Below are 17,552 nucleotides of genomic sequence, written 5' to 3'. Positions count from 1 at the left end.
GGGAGCTTTCACAATTTCCAGGTGATGCAGCTCCCTGGCTAGCTACACAGCTCAAAGGCACCCTCCGTGATATGCAGCCTACTGCGCCTTTCTCCCAGCCAGCCCCACCTGGCTCACAAACTGGCAAACCCTACCCTGGCATTAGGCCAGCCAGAGGGAAGATCTGTCTACAGCAACTACAATCACAAAGCATAGAGGCTTATACCTGTGTGATCAGCCCACTGGTTCAGGAGGTGGAGACAGGCATAGAGGTGGGGAAGCAGGAAACAGATCTTTGTTCACCCCAGGGACCAATACCACTCCCCTGCGACCCCCAACATTGCTTCAGGCACTGAGCAGCTCCAAAGAGTAGAGCTTCTGGGCACTAGAGGGTGCCATATACAAATATAAAACGCCAAAGTAACCTGGTCCAGAGTAAAATTATGAATACAACTCCTGAGAAAGATTGAAATGACATCGACCTCATGAATCTTCCTGAAAGGGAGGGAGTTCAAAATAAAAATCATTAACATGCTACTGGAGGTACAGAAAAATATTCAAGAACTCAGGAATGAATTCCTGTCAGAGATCCAATCGTTGATGAGCCAGCACAATGGAGGGTATTAAAAGCAGATTAGATACGGTGGAGACGATAAACGAAATAGAAACTAGAGAAGAGGAAAACAAAGAAGCTGAGACACAGAGAGTATTAAACTAGAAATAATTAGGCAAAGAAAATGAAAAATCCCACAAACACATGGAGGCTTCACAACATGCTCCTAAATAACCAAAGAATCAATGACCAAATAAAAACAGAGATCAAGCAATATATGGAGACAAATGATAACAATAATTCAACACTGCAAAATCTGTGGGACACAGTGAAAGCCGTGCTGAGAGGAAAGTATATTGCAATACAGGCCTACCTTAGGACAGAAGAACAATCCCATATAAGCAATCTAAACTCACAATTAATGAAACTAGAAAAAGAAGAACAAATGAGGCCCAAAGTCAGTAGAAGGAGGGACATAATAAAGATTAGAGCAAAAATAAATAAAATTGAGAAGAATAAAACAATAGAATCAATGAAAGAAAGAGCTGGTTATTTGAGAAAATAAACAAAATAGATAAACCCCTAGCCAGACTTACCAAGAAAAAAAGAAAGTCTACACACATAAATAGAATCAGAAATGAGAACGAAAAAATCACTACGGACACCACAGAAATCCAAAGAACTATTATAGAATACTATGAAATATTATATGCTAACAAACTGGATAACCTAGAAGAAATAGACTTTCTAGAAAAATACAACCTTCCAAGGCTGACCAAGGAAGAAACAGAAAATCTGAACAGACCAAATACCAGCAACAAAATTGAATTGGTAATCAAAAAACTACCTAAGAACAAAACTCCTGGACCAGATGGCTTCACCGCTGAATTGTATCAAACATTTAGTGAAGACCTAATACCCATTTGCTTTAAAGTTTTCCAAAGAGTAGAAGAGGGAATACTTACAAACTCATTCTATGAGGCCAGCATCACTCTAATACCAAAACCAGGCAAAGACACCACAAAAAAAGAAAACTACAAACCAATATCCCTGATGAACATACATGCAAAAATACTCAACAAAATATTAGCAAACTGAATTCAAAAATACATCAAAAAGATCATCAATCATGATCAAGTAGGATTTATTCCAAGGATGCAAGGATGGTACAACACTAAAAAATCCATCAACATCATCCACCATATCAACAAAAAGGACAAAAACCACATGATCATCTCCACAGACACTGAAAAAGCATTCGACAAGATTCAACACCCATTCATGATAAAAACTCTCAACAAAATGGGTATAGAGGGCAAGTAACTCAACATAATAAAGGTATATATGACAAACCCACAGCCAACATTATACTTAATAGCGAGAAGCTGAAAGCTTTTCCTTTAAGATCGGGAACGAGACAAGGATGCCCACTTTCCCCACTTCTATTCAACATAGTATTGGAGGTCATAGCTGTGGCAATCAGACAACACAAAGAAATAAACGGCATCCAGATTGGCAAGGAAGAAGTTAAAACTGTCCCCGTTTGCAGATGACATGATATTGTATGTAAAAAACCCTAAAGAATCCACCCCAAAACTACTAGATCTAATATCTGAATTCAGCAAAGTTGCAGGATACAAAATTAATACACAGAAATCTGTGGCATTCCTATATACTAACGATGAACTAGCAGACAGAGAAATCAGGAAAACAATTCCATTCACAACTGCATCAAAAAGAATAAAATACCTAGGATTAAACCCAACCAAGGAAGTGAAAGGCCTATACTCTGAAAACTATAGGACACCCATGAGAGAAATTAAAGAAGATACTAATAAATGGAAACACATCCCATGCTCATGGATAGGAAGAATTAATATTGTCAAATGGCCATCTGGCCTAAAGCAATCTATAGAGTCAATGCAATTCATATCAAAATACCAAAAGCATTCTTACAGTGAACTAGAGGAAATTGTTCTAAAATTCATATGGAACCACAAAAGACCTCAAATAACCAAAGCAATTCTGAGAAGGAAGAATAAAGCTGGGGGGATTATGCTCCCCAACTTTAAGCTCTACTACAAAGCCATGGTAATCAAGACAATTTGGTAATGGCACAAGAACAGACTCATAGAGCAATGGAACAGACTAGAGAGCCCTGATATAAACCCTACCATATATGGTCAATTAATATCTGATAAAGGAGCCAAGGACATACAATGGGGAAATGACAGCCTCTTCAACAGCTGGTGTTGGCAAAACTGGACAGCTATATGCAAGAGAATGAAACTGTAGTATTGTTTAACCCCATACACAAAAGTAACCTCGAAATGTATTAAAGACTTGAATATAAGTCACAAAACCATAAAACTCTTAGAAGACAACATAGGCAAATGTCTCCTAAATATAAGCATGAGCAACTTCTTCCTGAGCGCATCTCCTCAAGCAAGGGAAACAAAAGCAAACATGAACACATGGAACTACATTAAACTAAAAAGTTTCTGTATGGCAAAGGACACCATCAACAGAACAAAAAGGCATCCTACAGTATGGGAGACTATATTTGTAAATGACATATGCGACAAGGGGTTAACATCCAAAATATATAAAGAACTTACATGCCTCAATACCCAAAAAGCAAATAACAAGATTAACAAATGGGCAGAGGATATGAAGAGACAGTTCTCCAAAGAAGAAATTCAGATGGCCAACAGACACATGAAAAGATGCTCCACATCACTAATTATCAGGGAAATGCAAATTAAAACCACAATGAGATATCACCTCACAAAAGTAAGAATGGCCAGCATCGAAAAGACTAACAACAAACGCTGGTGAGGATATGGAGAAAGGGGAACTCTCCTACACTGCTGATGGGAATGTAAGCTAGTTCAACCATTGTGGAAAGCAGTATGGAGGTTCCTCAAAAAACTAGAAATAGAAATACCATTTGACCCAGGAATCCCACTCCTTGGAATCTACCCAAAGAATACAACTTCTCAGATTCAAAAAGACATATGCACCGCTATGTTTACCGCAGCACTATTTACAATAGCCAAGATATGGAAGCTACCTAAGTGTCCATCAGTAGATGAATGGATGAAGAAGAGGTGGTACATATACACAATGGAACACTATTCAGCTATAAGAAACAAACAAAACCTACCATTTCATGGAGCTGGAGGACATTATGCTCAGTGAAATAAGCCAAATGATTTCCCTCATTTGTGGAGTATAACAACGAAGCAAAACTGAAGGAACAAAATAGTAGCAAACTCAGAGACTCCAAGAATGAACTACTGGTTACCAAAGGGGAGGGGTGTGGGAGGGCAGGTGGGGAGGGAGGGAGTAGGGGATTGAGGGGGTGTTATGTTTAGTACACATGGTGTGTGGGATCATGGGGAGAACAGTGTAGCACAGAGAAGGCACATAGTGGATCTGTGGCATCTTGCTGCACTGATGGACAGTGACTGCATTGGGGTATAGTGGAGACTTGATAATATGGGTAAATGTAGTAACCACACTTCATAAGAGGGTATATCAATAATAACTTAATAAAAAAAATTTTTTTTAAACTAACAATATCTGGGAGGAAGATACTCAACGTCTGACTTAATGGGTAGCTCACTGTTCCTCTTTTCTGTTTTGATCTGGAGGCATGGCATTAGAGTGTGTGTAAGGACACCTGGCCACCTTCCTGGATCTGCTTCTGAGACTCAAGGCCAACCACGTGCACATCCTGGCCTCAGATTCTTCGATGACAACATGAAAGAGCGGCACAATTATCTCCAAATTCCATTTCAGTGCTAAAAACTTCTACTATTCTCAAATAAACCCCATTAGTCTAAATAAAGCTGGTCTGAAGACACTCACATTTTCCACTTGCTTAATTAAGGCACAATCATATTCTTAATATTAAACTAAACACTTTACAAGTAAGTTTCAAATACCTGAAGATAGGTTATTTTCCACTTATTTGATCTTTACAACAATTCAGTGAGGTAGACTGAGTCTATAACTGTTAGGTGCAATAGACAAATGTCAAAAGGGAAGCTTGTTATAGGAGAATATATTTGTAAACAACTCATCTGATAAGGGGTTAACATCCAAAATATATAAGGAACTCACATGCCTCAACACCCAAAAAACAAATAACCTGATCAAAAATGGGTACAGGATCTGAACAGACACTTCTCCAAAGAAGAAATACAGATGGCCAACAGACACATGAAAAGATGCTCCACATCGCTAATCATTAGGGAAATGCAAATTAAAACCACAATGAGATATCACCACACACCAGTTAGGTGTGACAACATCCAAAAGACAGAAAGTTAACAAATGCTGGCAAGGGTTCAAAGAAATGGGAACCCTCCTACACTGTTGGTGGGACTGCAAATTAGTGCAACCACTGTGGAAAGCAATATGGAGGTTCCTCAAAAAACGAAAAATAGAAATACCATTTGACCCAGTAATTCCACTCCTAGGAATTTACCCAAAGAAAACAAAATCCCTGATTCGAAAAAGACATATGCACCCCTATGTTTACCACTACACTGTTTGCAATAGCCAAGATATGGAAGCAACCTAAGTTGAATGGATAATTAAGATGTGGTACATATATACAATGGAATATTATTCAGCCATAACAAAAAAAGAACTACTGCCATATGCAACAACATGGATGGATCTAGAGGGTATTTTGCTCAGTGAAATAAGCCAGGCAGAGAAAGACAAATACCATATGACTTCACTTATTTGTGGAATATAAAAACAAAGCAAAACAGAAGAAACAAAACAGCATTAGACTCAAACACTGAGAAATGAATAGTGAATAGAGGAGTAGGTGGGGACAGGGGGAGGGGAGGGGGGACTGTTGAACCACTGTAATGTATATTTGATAAAACAAAAAATAAAAAAATAAAAAGGGAGGCTCAGTGGAGTTACATGATCTGATTAAAGTCTCTCAAACCAGAAAAGCCTAGAAATCAGATCTTCTGACTCCCAGCTCATTGCTTAAATTTCTAGAAAAAGCCACTTTTAAATCCACAAGGACAACAAAATAACTATATGATAAGAGAAAAAATATGGTGTGCTTTTTAAATGGCTACATTGTGTCTTTAAACCACAATGTGTCTTAAATTCCCTAAGATAATATAATTCTGGGCCTTTACATCTAAAAATTGTAAATCACAATGGTTAATCAGGTTCTAAAAATATTACCTTATATCAAGGTTTCCTAAACAGATGTATATTCCTTGACAAAAAAGTTTCCATAATAAGTTTGGGAATAGTCTACATAATAAAATGTAGACTATGTAGACCAACAATATACATAAGCTTTTTAGTTTAATAGAGCACCTCACGAATTTCTTGATCAATATCTATTTATCGACTTTTAAAAAAATACCAATTGACATTCTAAAGTACTTTTGTCCAAATAACCCCTCTTGGAAAATACTTCTGTATATTTTTTTAAAAGATTATCATTTGCTAAATAAACACAAAATTACTACAGTTTTTCCTTACTTCCCAAGCATATGTTTCATATTTTCTGAAAAGGTGAAGAATCTTACAATTTGTATATATAAAGTGACAGTGTTTCTTTTTAGTTTTCCGAGAGTGGCTAATCCAATATTGTACTTTACAATAAACAGCAACTTGGAAGAGACTAACTATGATAAAATCTCATAATCTTAAGGTGTACATTCAGTGGCACAAATGGTATCATATTCAAAGGTTTCCTCCAGCATTACACTAAATCAAATACCCAGGACACTAAAGATGGAAGTGTATATTCTGAACACGCACCAGCAAGGACAGGTAACGAAGGGAAATGCTCATTAGAGAAATAAGATTCAAACCCATCTTAAATCATTATAGGGATCTGTGTCTAAAACTGGGAACAAATATTTACAGGTAAAAGTAAGTCAAATTACTTAATCATTGAGCCTAGTCAAGTTAGCCTAACAGTAACATGGAAATAACTAGAAGTGTGGTTTTACCCTATTTATAAAATAGCAAAATCTGAGGCAAAGGCTAATTAGCTAATCTCAATTTATCTTGTGCTCATGATTTTATAACACTAGATGAATTTATTTAAGTCCCAAAGGAATTAGACATTTCTATCCCTTCCTACAGACAACTATGAGTTCACTAATACGTAATTAACCAAACACACTTTTGACTTCCATCTAATGATGTTTGGCAAGTCCAAAAATACTTTCAAATGCTTTTGGAAATGTAAGGCATCTTAGAAACTTGAGCTGTTTTTAGTAATGGTATTTTAAAACTGGTATAACTTACCACTTCAGGCAGAGGTATGACTTGTCACTGGTAATAGTGGTAACAAGGGAGACTGAAAAGAACTATTTTGAGAAAATAAGAGATGGTGGTGAATTTTAGTCTCAAACCTCACCCTTCCCTTCATATACATGAAATTTGCTGCTTGTGTAATTCACAAGTCATATTTCTGTTTAAAAATGAATTACAGCAGAGTAAGTTATGCATTCATTTTTAAAGGCACATCACATCAAAAAAAATTTTTTAAGAAATAGAAGCAGTCACTGGTGCCTGGAAGATTTTAAGTACTTGGTCTGCTTAATCCTTAAACGCTTACACAAGAGTCACCCCTGCTCCCACCAGCCTGTCTCTCCTACCAGTTTTAGAATTTAGAAGCCAATTTTGTTAACCAGGCCATAAAACAGTTCTCAGATACAGAGCAAATTTCAAAAGCCACTTCCCTGTCCACAAATACATGAACAAGTCACACTTCAAAATAAAGCACAGAATGCCACAAAAAGACTCACAAAAAGGTATCAGAGTATAGCATGCTTCACGAACCTATAGTTATCTTATTTTTGGTATGGTATAACAGCCACCTTTGTACAAATGAGTTTAAACTCCAGCTGCTAGATTAAAGAATAATACAAGTCTAAAACCATTAAGAAATAATAACAAACAGCATTTTTTGGAAGCTCATATTAAAAAGATGAAACCACTCACACTGCATGACACATTAAGCTTCTCTGAGGGAACCAACTACAGAAATCTGTACTCTCGACAGATTGCTAAACTGGAACAAAAACCCTGTAATATTTATTCACCTTCAGCTCATTTAAAGTAAAACACTGGAAATTTAGGGTCTTGAAATGCTCTTTAAATATATAACTAAGCAGAATTTATTTTCTAAAAGTAAAATACAATTTCTAAAAATAAGTATAATGGAAAGATTGACACTTGAAGCATTCTGAAACTGTTTTTCATCAACAATTAAGCTTCTTTTCTAGAATATTAAAATTGTATTGTATGTGAGAAGACCATTGTCTTCCTGAGCTGTATAATCAATGACCTGCCTCCTAAGCTTGAGCATTTAACCATATCCCACTGATGCATTTCTTCAGGCAGACTACTTTAACGTGGCTCTGGTCTGTAATCAATGCCCTTCAGAGGACTTTTCCTTTAAGTTATCATTCCTTTTAACCAAAAGGAGGGCAGAAATGATAAACCTTCTGTGGACTGACCTTACTCACTCCTGCACATGGCTGCGCTTTCATTTATTTGAATGCCCTAAATCTCCACCATGTCCAATAAGATACTGGTAAATTAGTTTGGGAGGGTTAAGGAAGACAACACATAGTGTCTCACAACCACTTCTTGATTGTATCTTACAGAAATCAGGTATTTGACACTGATTATAAAGAGCTGATCATTGAGCTTATTGGGAATACACAAATCCTTCCACCTATGATTTCTTCCTCTTATTTTGGCTATTCCGTGGAGCATTCAACGACTTAAAGAAAAGAAAGGGTTGAGAAAATGAGGTAAAATTTCAGTCTATGAAATTCATTCATACTAAAAGCACTTAAAAAACAAAACAAACAGAATAACCTCTTAGAAATATAAAAAGAAAAAATACACTGAAACACCAAAAATGCTTGTGTAAGGATGATGCCATTGTGGGTAAATTCTTTAATGTCCACACCTTCTAAATTCTAACTATATTATCAATAACTATATTTAAACCAAAACAATCAAAGAATTGTTGAGCAAGTAAGTTAAAACTAATCATTTCAAATATTTTAACTATGGTGGGTTTATTTCCTATAAGGCAAAGGGGAAGTTCCCTATATAACCTGACAATGTTAACAAATACAAGAATATCTCATAATGATTCCCTTCTTCATTGTCTGTGTGAAGGGAAAGGAATAAAGGAAATGAAAGCCCAGAGTATACACTCCCAAACCAAAACCACAAGAAAAATAATCTAAAACCAGACTATAGGAGGCAGGAGAAAATCAAGACTCTGCCTAAGAAGTGATTCTGCAACACTAATAGAGTAAACCCACATTCCTGCCACAGCCTCATGCTTTCAAACAGGCCACACAGCTGGGGGTCTTGAAAGCTTTCCAGATAGGAACCAAGATAGTAAGAGAAATCAGAAGGTCTCCGGCCTGAACCAGCCCTAATCTGATCTGATGAAACACTGCCCTGCTGGGGTGTAACACTATGGCCCCCAGAAACTCAGTTCAATAGACGATTAGAACTTTCATTTAAAAAATCCTAAAGGAACACTGCTTTGAATGTGGGCCTCTTTAGTTAATAATGAACTATCCAAAGCATTGAAAGTACATGCTTTCTAGGGAGAGTCAGCCACGTGGCAAGTAACATAGGGAGAATGCAGCACCACCTTGAGAAATGACCTAGAAGTTCGCCTAGAGGAAAATCTGCTCTTGACAAACTATGTTTTTGTGTGAATAGTTAAGAGTCTACTTTCCTCTCAAAAGTCAAAGCACTATATGGTTGGAAAAAAGTATCACTAGATTTGGAGAGTGAACTTGGTCTACAATGGTTCAGGGGTTGTTTAACGAGCTGTTTCAAAGGCCCCACATTTTCACCAAGCCCTGGGGGTGTCTCCTAAGAAAGCACCTTGTCCAACTTCAGGAAGCCAGATACCCTTCCAAACAAATCCCAAACACTTTGTCTCAATCCCCACAGAACTCCCTGAAAGCAGCACTCTGCTTTTGTTTTCAGTCACTCAAGAAATTATTCATCTGACAGAGATTTGAACAGGCACCTGAATTGCTGGCTGGGCTACACCCACTTTCTTCCTCACAGGGGAAGCAGTCTTAAAAGGACAGCCTTCACCAAACAGGAAGTAAAACAGCATTCTTCTCTATGAGGTTTGAAGTTTTCTATTGTTGTACCAGCAATGCTTTTTTTTTTAACTTAAGCCAGAAAATACTTCATAAATTCACTTCCTAATAATATTTTCCATTAAGTTAAATAATACATGGCTTTGTGGGGGGAGGGTAAAAAGACCAAGTAAATCTATCTACAAATTGCCAATAAGTTATTTATTTTATCTCATCACCTAAATACAGCACTAAGAAAATCATCATGTTTTCCATTAAATCTAAGTACACTGATAACCGATAGCTCGGTATTTTTGATACAGGTATTACTGAAATCTGCTTCTTTCAACAAAGCCATTATGCCTCAGGTCTTAGTCAAGACTATTAATACCAGTTTATTCCCATTATAAAGATTTACTGATACTTAAGTTAAATGGTAGTAATTATTATGACATAAATGGCATACATCAATGTTTTAAGTCTCCTTTTCACTTAGAAAGCAATATTCATTCCAAGCATAGAAAAATGTAGATTTCAATAAGCAAGACATCAGTTACTACATGATTATAAGCAATACTGTAAGAGCAATATGAGCATTTACTAGTTTTATAATACATAGCTCCCATATTTGGATTTAAGTACAGTTGAAATTCCTCTAGTATTTTCACTCCTGAGAGATATGAAGACATAGTAAAATACATACTAAGTTTTGAAGCCCAACAGACTATAGTTCCAATATTGACTTCTGCCATTTACTATATGTATGATCCTGGACAAGATAAGTAACCTCTCTCTGCCTGAGTTTCTTCATCTGTAGAATGGGAATAATATACCCTATGTTGAATTTTTAAAAGTAAACTAAAGAAACATATGTAAAGCACATATGGAAGGGTCAGGCTCATAGTAGGCACTTGATAATTAGAGCAATTACTATAATCAGTACTGAAGTTGCATATATTAACCAACTAATTCCTCCTACTAATAGCCACAAAAGTGATCAGGACCTTCAGAAATATTTCAAAGAATTTGTATTAAAGATGATTTTAGACTTGTACTTCTTGGTTCCACAAAGTCCAGAGAGCATCTTTCTCACAGGCTGTGTCATAGGCTATTCTGTTAGGTACTTTGTTGCCATTAAGTGAGAGGCAAGCAGGTGTTCCAACTACTTGAAACAGTAGGACTGCCAATTACTGAGTCAGATTTAACTAATATATAAACTACTCAGACTATGCTAAACACTTGGGAGGCAGCATCAAATTGTTCAACAGCTAGTCAGTGAGTATTTATGAGTCCACTGTGTATACACGTTTGTACTGGAAACTTGGCACATATATCAATGATCAAACATAATCCCTGCCCTCCAAGAGTTTACCATCTAAAGGACACAAAGAAGAAATAAGAGAAAAATGTAGGAAGATGCAGTATTTCTCGGTCTAACAGCTGGCTATTATACTAGTTTATCAGTGGTTATGCTGAGTGGTTGGTGGACAGCTGATGTTATTAGAAATGCTTCTTTGAGTCAGTTTTGCTCTGTTTAAAAGACAGGAGAGAACATAATGGATGACTAAGAGATGAGAGGCAGTTATAAATATAAATTACAATTTGGACATTGAATGTAACAATGGTAAGAAAGCATATCAATGCAGAACGAAACATAAGTAATTTTCACAGTGAAAAGCAGAATTATCTGGTGTAGGAAAAGAATGAAATCAGCAATCTTTGAAAAGGTTATTGATGCTAGGGTGATATTAGCCTAATTTGGAAAATTAATAATTTTTAAAATGAGTATTTATTACATGAACTCCATTGCTAATTATTCAACCTGGGGATATGGGGAGAGGGGAGAGAAAGAATCATTGCCTGGGGATACTTATTATTACCAGGACCAAGTTTCTATACAACAATGGGTAAATCAAATTGCTGACTATGTGTTTATAATGTTGTCTCACTTAATATAGCCTACCAAACTGTTTAACCCTTCTGTCACAGGATGTGAGCCTAGGAGTTTATAACTCAGATTATCTAAGAAAAAAATAAAATGAATCCAAAAAAGGGCCAAATTTTTAAGAAAAATATGCATAGGTACACACAACTGTTCAAAATTATACAGCAAGTTAACAGTCTTCCCAGAGTAATCAATCCTATTCCTCAGAGGGATGAACAAACTTTGGGTAATTCAGGGTCCCAGTCCCCCGGCCCAGAAACTCATGGTCCCCATGAATAGTCTCACATACCCCTCAACTAGCTCTGCAACTATTTTTTCTCTACCTCTCCAAATCTGTCTTAAATAATAAAGCATTCCATTTCCAAGATTGACATGCATATACCTAAAATACATTGTCAGGGCAAAATATGCCAACCAAACTGGTGATTATTCCACTTCAATTTTCTCTTACTTTCACCATCTTATCAATACATATGCCATCTAACTCCAAAAAGATATGCTGAGGTTTACCTTCTCAATTTGTGCCCAAAATCTAGTGCAAGCATTAATTCGCTTATTCCCTAGGAATCTGCAAGCACCAAGTGCCAGAGAATATTAAAAAGTTGTATTAATATATTTTTTTCCAAGTCAGATGGGCAATGTGCCAACACTGTAACAAGGTTTGAGGGAGGCACACGTCACCCAAAAGTGTGAACACCCAGTCATCACACTTATGAAATACAAAAGGATTGAAGTTGTATTAATATTAATCCTTACCCTTACAGCATGTGCTCTACATGCCAACAATGCCTACAAGAAAATTAATACCCTTTCTTACTCATTCCAAGAAGATTTTGCTGTCCCTGGAGCTTTGCTCCACAGAGATGCTAGAATAGGTGTTCTGTTTCCAAACCTGGCTTTATATGCAGAGCAGCTCTTTCAAGTTAAGTCAGTTCTACCTTTTTACCATCAATGAAGTTATTATTCATTCTGTTCTTTTAAGATTTTCCTTTTTAGGTTTATAAAATAAACGTTCATTTTGGAAAATAGACAAGGGTGTAAAAGAGAGGGAAATAATGTTCACTACCACACCACACCCTTCAAGTAACTCTGTTAATAGTTTAGCTAACACTTTCATTTATTTATTTCAGGGTTTTTAAAATGCGTATCTTTCAACATGATGAAATGTAATTCTACATAAGAATTTACTACTCTGCTACTTTCCCTTATCATTATTGTTGTGCTATAATAAGAGCAGATCTTCATTTACTTAACTATTTCTTCCCTGCTTAACCATACTGTTTCCATTGTTTCACTGTTTATAGAAACTACAAGATAGAAATCTTTACACATAAACCTTCATCTGGATATATGACTACTTCCTGGAAATGGAGTACCAGGGGTGGCTTTCCTAGGGCAAAAGATTTGATCAAATTTTGATTGTTAAGGTTCCTAATACATAAAGCAAAATGATTTTCAGAAAATTTCAATTTATACCACAAACCAGTAGTTCGTGAAAATGTTTTTTCATCACAACCTGACTCTCCTTCATTTATCTTTATTACTAATTTGATAGGTACAAAATGGCACCTTCCTTCAGCTTTCACTTACAGTTTTTATTCAAGCATCTATTCTTCATAGAGGCTAAAATGAGACTTAGCTTTCCCCAGAATCTTTGACATGGGTGGCCCATTAACTTGGTCTAGCATTCTGGTCTTTCTGGCCAAAGCTTAGTCACCTCTACCTCATTGCCTCATAAATGGAGGCCATTACCACCAGAAATCTAAGCAGCAGACTCCTCTCTGAGACACACCTACCATTCTAGTGGCAGAGACAGCTCAAATGGAGCCTCCAGAAAACCAGCCTCTACCACATTTTACATGTACATAATGAGCAAGACAAGCCAAAAACACTGGGTTAAGGTTTAACAGATGTACACAGGAACTCCAACTGCTCTTAATAATACTTTTCTCAGTTCTTCCTACTACCAAAGATATGGTTCAGTGCAGTACTCTTCTCAGATTGCCTAGAACTCCTAACACAAACTTAAGAGTCTGTGTATATATGTGTATAAAGCACACATGTTCTTACCCTTATTATTTATGTTTTCTCGCAAACATGAACAGAATACAGGTGTTTCACTGCTATTAGTTCAAAATAGTTACAATAATAAAAGTAATACAAATAAGTTATGGAAAACTGGCATGTCTGTTCTTCACATACAGAGAGGAAGAAAAGAGAGAGCATAGCACTCTGATTCTTAGAATTATATGGAGGATTATATAAGGGTATATATAATCAGCTTGAAAGGTATATCTTTTATAAAATTATCTGTAACATGGAAGGTTCACACAAGGAAAACTGATGACAATTTTTAATTTCTTGTGTTACTTATATATGATGAATCATGAAAATTATTGTTCATATCCTCAGTGATCCAATGTTGAAGATTTTAAGCCCAAAAGCTCATGAATATGCCCTTGTCCTCCATGCAGATTCGCTCCTAAACACACTATTAGCTATAAGCTATTTCCCCAACCATCATGATCTTCCAAATGCATAAAAGGTAGGAGAGGTGATGAGATATTTAACCTTCAGTAGTTTTAAACTTTAAAGTAAGTTTAATTGGTGGTAGTTCATAAACTCAACACTGACTTACAAAAGGCAGATATGGCCTTAAAAAAATAAAAGGCCTCACTACCTTATTGAGATTTTAATAAATAACTTATTCCCTGGGTTTCTCTAGAAACAGCACTCTTGGATAAGACAATCAGTAACTCACTCAGTCCTGTCCTGGGAGCTCTTCACCAGCCAGCTACCCACTTCCTGCCTTTGCTTAAGCTTTCCTTGCCTAACTTCAAAACTTTCCATTCCTCTTACAAGATCACACATATTAGGCTCACAGAGATTCACACATTCTGCTTTGTTTCATCTCTTTCCTTACAACACAAGCATGCACGAATAGGCATGACTGTTGAACAACAATCTTGATGTCTATTCATTTACATCTTGAATAATGGTATTATTTAAGGAATATACCTAAAATAAACTGAGTGAAGTAGACGCCTGCAGTAAAAGAGTACTCAACAGAAAGCAAGACTGAAGTATGTCTCCTCTCCTCAAATGCATAACTACATTTACCCTGAAATTCCTATGAAATCCATAATGTACTACAATCCATTCAAATACTGCCCAAAGCATACCACAAAACTTGCTATGGACAAACTGCTTTAACTGAATGTATTTCAAAAATATTTATTTTAAATAATTCTTCAATCCATTCCCTATAACAAAAAATAGTGGCATCAGTCACAACACTGACCATCCAAGTTAATTCAGTTAAAAGACAACCAGCTAAACAAAGCAGCAGGACAATCCGACAATCACAATGAAACAAAACACTCCAGCTAAAACAAGCTTATTCAGCTGTGGAAAGAAAATGACTTGGGTTTCCAAAGTTATTTTTAAACTCACTACAGAAAGCAATCATACACTATGTAATATGATTATACACCGATGTATTAAGAGTTTAGAAAACAGAATATAGATAGACAGATAGATAGATTATACAAAGATAGGTTTTTAAAGCTGTATTACCTACCAAGTGCTTCCAACAATTCCCAGTCCTTTGGAAGACAGCATTTTAATGAGCCAACTGCATGCATCCCAGAGGCTCAACCCACATTTCTTGATTTCTATGACAAAGATTGTCATTAACCTACCAAGATCACCAGGAATGCAGGACCAGTGTGGCCACACTTAAATGAACCTTTCATCTACCTGAGCAAAACAAAAACACTGTGAAACTGGTATGGCAAGTCATACAACTTAGCACTATTATACATTAGTTTCAAATGAGACCGCCTGACTAATCAGCGTACCTGAGACTCATGCAGGAAAGCCCAATGCGTGTAACATGCACAAACTTGGAAAAACAAGAACTAACCAAGACAAGCAATTTTCAGGAGAATAACTTACTGTAAGATTATGTAAACCGTACAATGAGTAAAATTCTAGATAAAGCCCCAAGGATTATATAAAACTGCTGTATTTCAATGCAAAAAAAGACCTCAATTTTTCAGTTATAAAGGTCTTTGCTGAGTTCTTCTATAAAACAATTTATAAGTTTGTGACATTCCTGGATACAATTTTTCTTGTTCTTTCGAAGTCTCCTTGTAGACATCATTTGTAAACTTGGGTTTCTTGAATAAAAATGTTTACCATTTTAAGTTCCTTTTAAAATTTCCTTGAGTAATATCCTAAATTACTATACATTAATGGATAGAAATACATTATGGATTTCTAGAATATTGTACTTGTCCTTATTGTAAGAGAAACTTTATTAATATCAGTGATTAAATAAGCAGTCAAGGCCCCCTTATAAAAACAGGGATCAGGGGGAAAAACCTCACCAATATTCAAGACCATGCTCACTACAAATTAATCTCTATATGTGAATAGGAATATACAAACTGATACATTAAATATTTTTTCATTCTAAAAGATAACTTTTAATTTGCATTTCCCTGATATCAAACCAGACACCTTACCAGAATAAATAAACTTCAAAAGGGGAAAAAAATAAGACCAACAATAGGTGACAAGGATGTAGAGCAACTGGAACCCAAATACACTGCTGATCAGAAGTGTAAACGTGTACAAAACACTTGAAAAATCGACTGACAGTACCTACAAAAGCCCAGCATACACTATTCCCAAGACCCAGCGATTTCAATCTTTCTGTCTGGGTATATATCCAAGAGAAGTGAAGATAAACATGTATATAACTAAAAACATGTGTAAGAATTTCATAGCAGCTTTATTTATAATAGCCAAAAATGGAAACATCCCAGATGTCCATCCACAAGATGAATACATAAATTTTAATATATTCACATAATGGAACAATACACAAAAAATGAAAGAGATGAAACTAACATTCTATGGGTGAATCTCACAGATGTAATGCTGAACCAGAGACATGATACCAAAGAGTACACCCCGTATGATACAGTTTTTATGAAGTTTAAAAAACTAATCAAAGAGGGGTAAGTGATCTATTTATGAGGATCAAGGTCGGAAGAGTAGTTATCTATGAGGGGACACAAGAGTGTGGGGTGATGGAAATGTTCTATGTATTACTCTGAGTAGTATTTTCAAAGGTGTACACATATTTACACATATATGAAAACTCACCTGAGTCACATTCCATCTTCCCAGCTTCCTAACTTTCAATAAGTTTTAATCTTTCTAAACCTAACTTTTTCCTCTATAGGATGGAGATAATACTTTTGATAAAGGGTTGATATTGAGATGATAAAACATTCAAAGAACTGTCACTGTAATTAGTACCTGGTTTCTTATACGCATCAAACAAGGATCATAAATGAAAAAGAGATTTATGAATGCCAAGAGTAAAAAGCAATAACTGACAGTCATGAATACAGCAGACACAAGAAATTAAAATTTGGAGAAGTCTGATGCTATATAGTATAAAAGCAAAAAGCAGTACACAACTCAAGAAAAATTCATGTGCGGTCACAAGAAAAGGATAAATTGTATTTATGTAATCTTAAAAGGCATGAATGTACACAATATATTTAAGAAAGCTTCTAAAGTGGTTATATAAAATGAAAATAATTCTAACACCTACAGGTTGGTTATCTACACAGAGAAGAAGGTAAAATAAAGTAATTTTTCTCTCCTAAATAAAAACTTCCTATTAGTTAATTTGTTTTAAAGCCTCTCATATTCCCATTTACTTAAGAAGAGACAACATAGAAAATAGTTCTAACACCGAGGGATTTATTTTCAACCCAAAGTACTCATAACAGTATAGCTTTAAATTATAAAAAACAAACTCCATGTTTAAATCTCAACTTTAGCAAAGGTATTATACTTTTAGCGTATTATTTCTTGGATTTTCTCTTTTAATAACGGTCAGAAGTACAGCTATCATTAC

General features: G+C 35.8%; 1 protein-coding gene and 1 non-coding gene across 13 annotated transcripts in view; both read right to left on the bottom strand.

Annotated features, from left to right (window-relative positions):
• The window catches only part of NCOA2 (nuclear receptor coactivator 2), a 298,607-nt gene that overhangs the window by 205,092 nt on the left and 75,963 nt on the right, over positions 1 to 17,552 (bottom strand). The window contains exons 1-2 of one of the 12 annotated variants that reach the window (XM_057497989.1): positions 15,192 to 16,985; positions 6,839 to 6,900 (exon numbers count right to left, since the gene is read on the bottom strand). The exons of 7 other annotated variants lie outside the window; for them this stretch is intronic. The gene's annotated coding sequence lies outside the window, so the exon portion shown is untranslated. Of the gene's footprint in view, positions 1 to 6,838; positions 6,901 to 15,187; positions 16,987 to 17,552 lie in introns of those variants that run through there. 4 more of the 12 variants (XM_057497994.1, XM_057497991.1, XM_057497990.1 and 1 more) reach the window with 4 other exon arrangements.
• LOC118912852 (small nucleolar RNA U13) lies at positions 12,237 to 12,340 on the bottom strand. The gene has a single exon (XR_005024951.1). It is a non-coding gene; the product is annotated as a small nucleolar RNA U13 (small nucleolar RNA).

The sequence above is a fragment of the Manis pentadactyla genome, chromosome 3, assembly GCF_030020395.1.
Source record: "Manis pentadactyla isolate mManPen7 chromosome 3, mManPen7.hap1, whole genome shotgun sequence".
Classification (NCBI taxonomy): domain Eukaryota; kingdom Metazoa; phylum Chordata; class Mammalia; order Pholidota; family Manidae; genus Manis; species Manis pentadactyla.
This window is presented reverse-complemented; position numbering and strand designations above follow the sequence as displayed.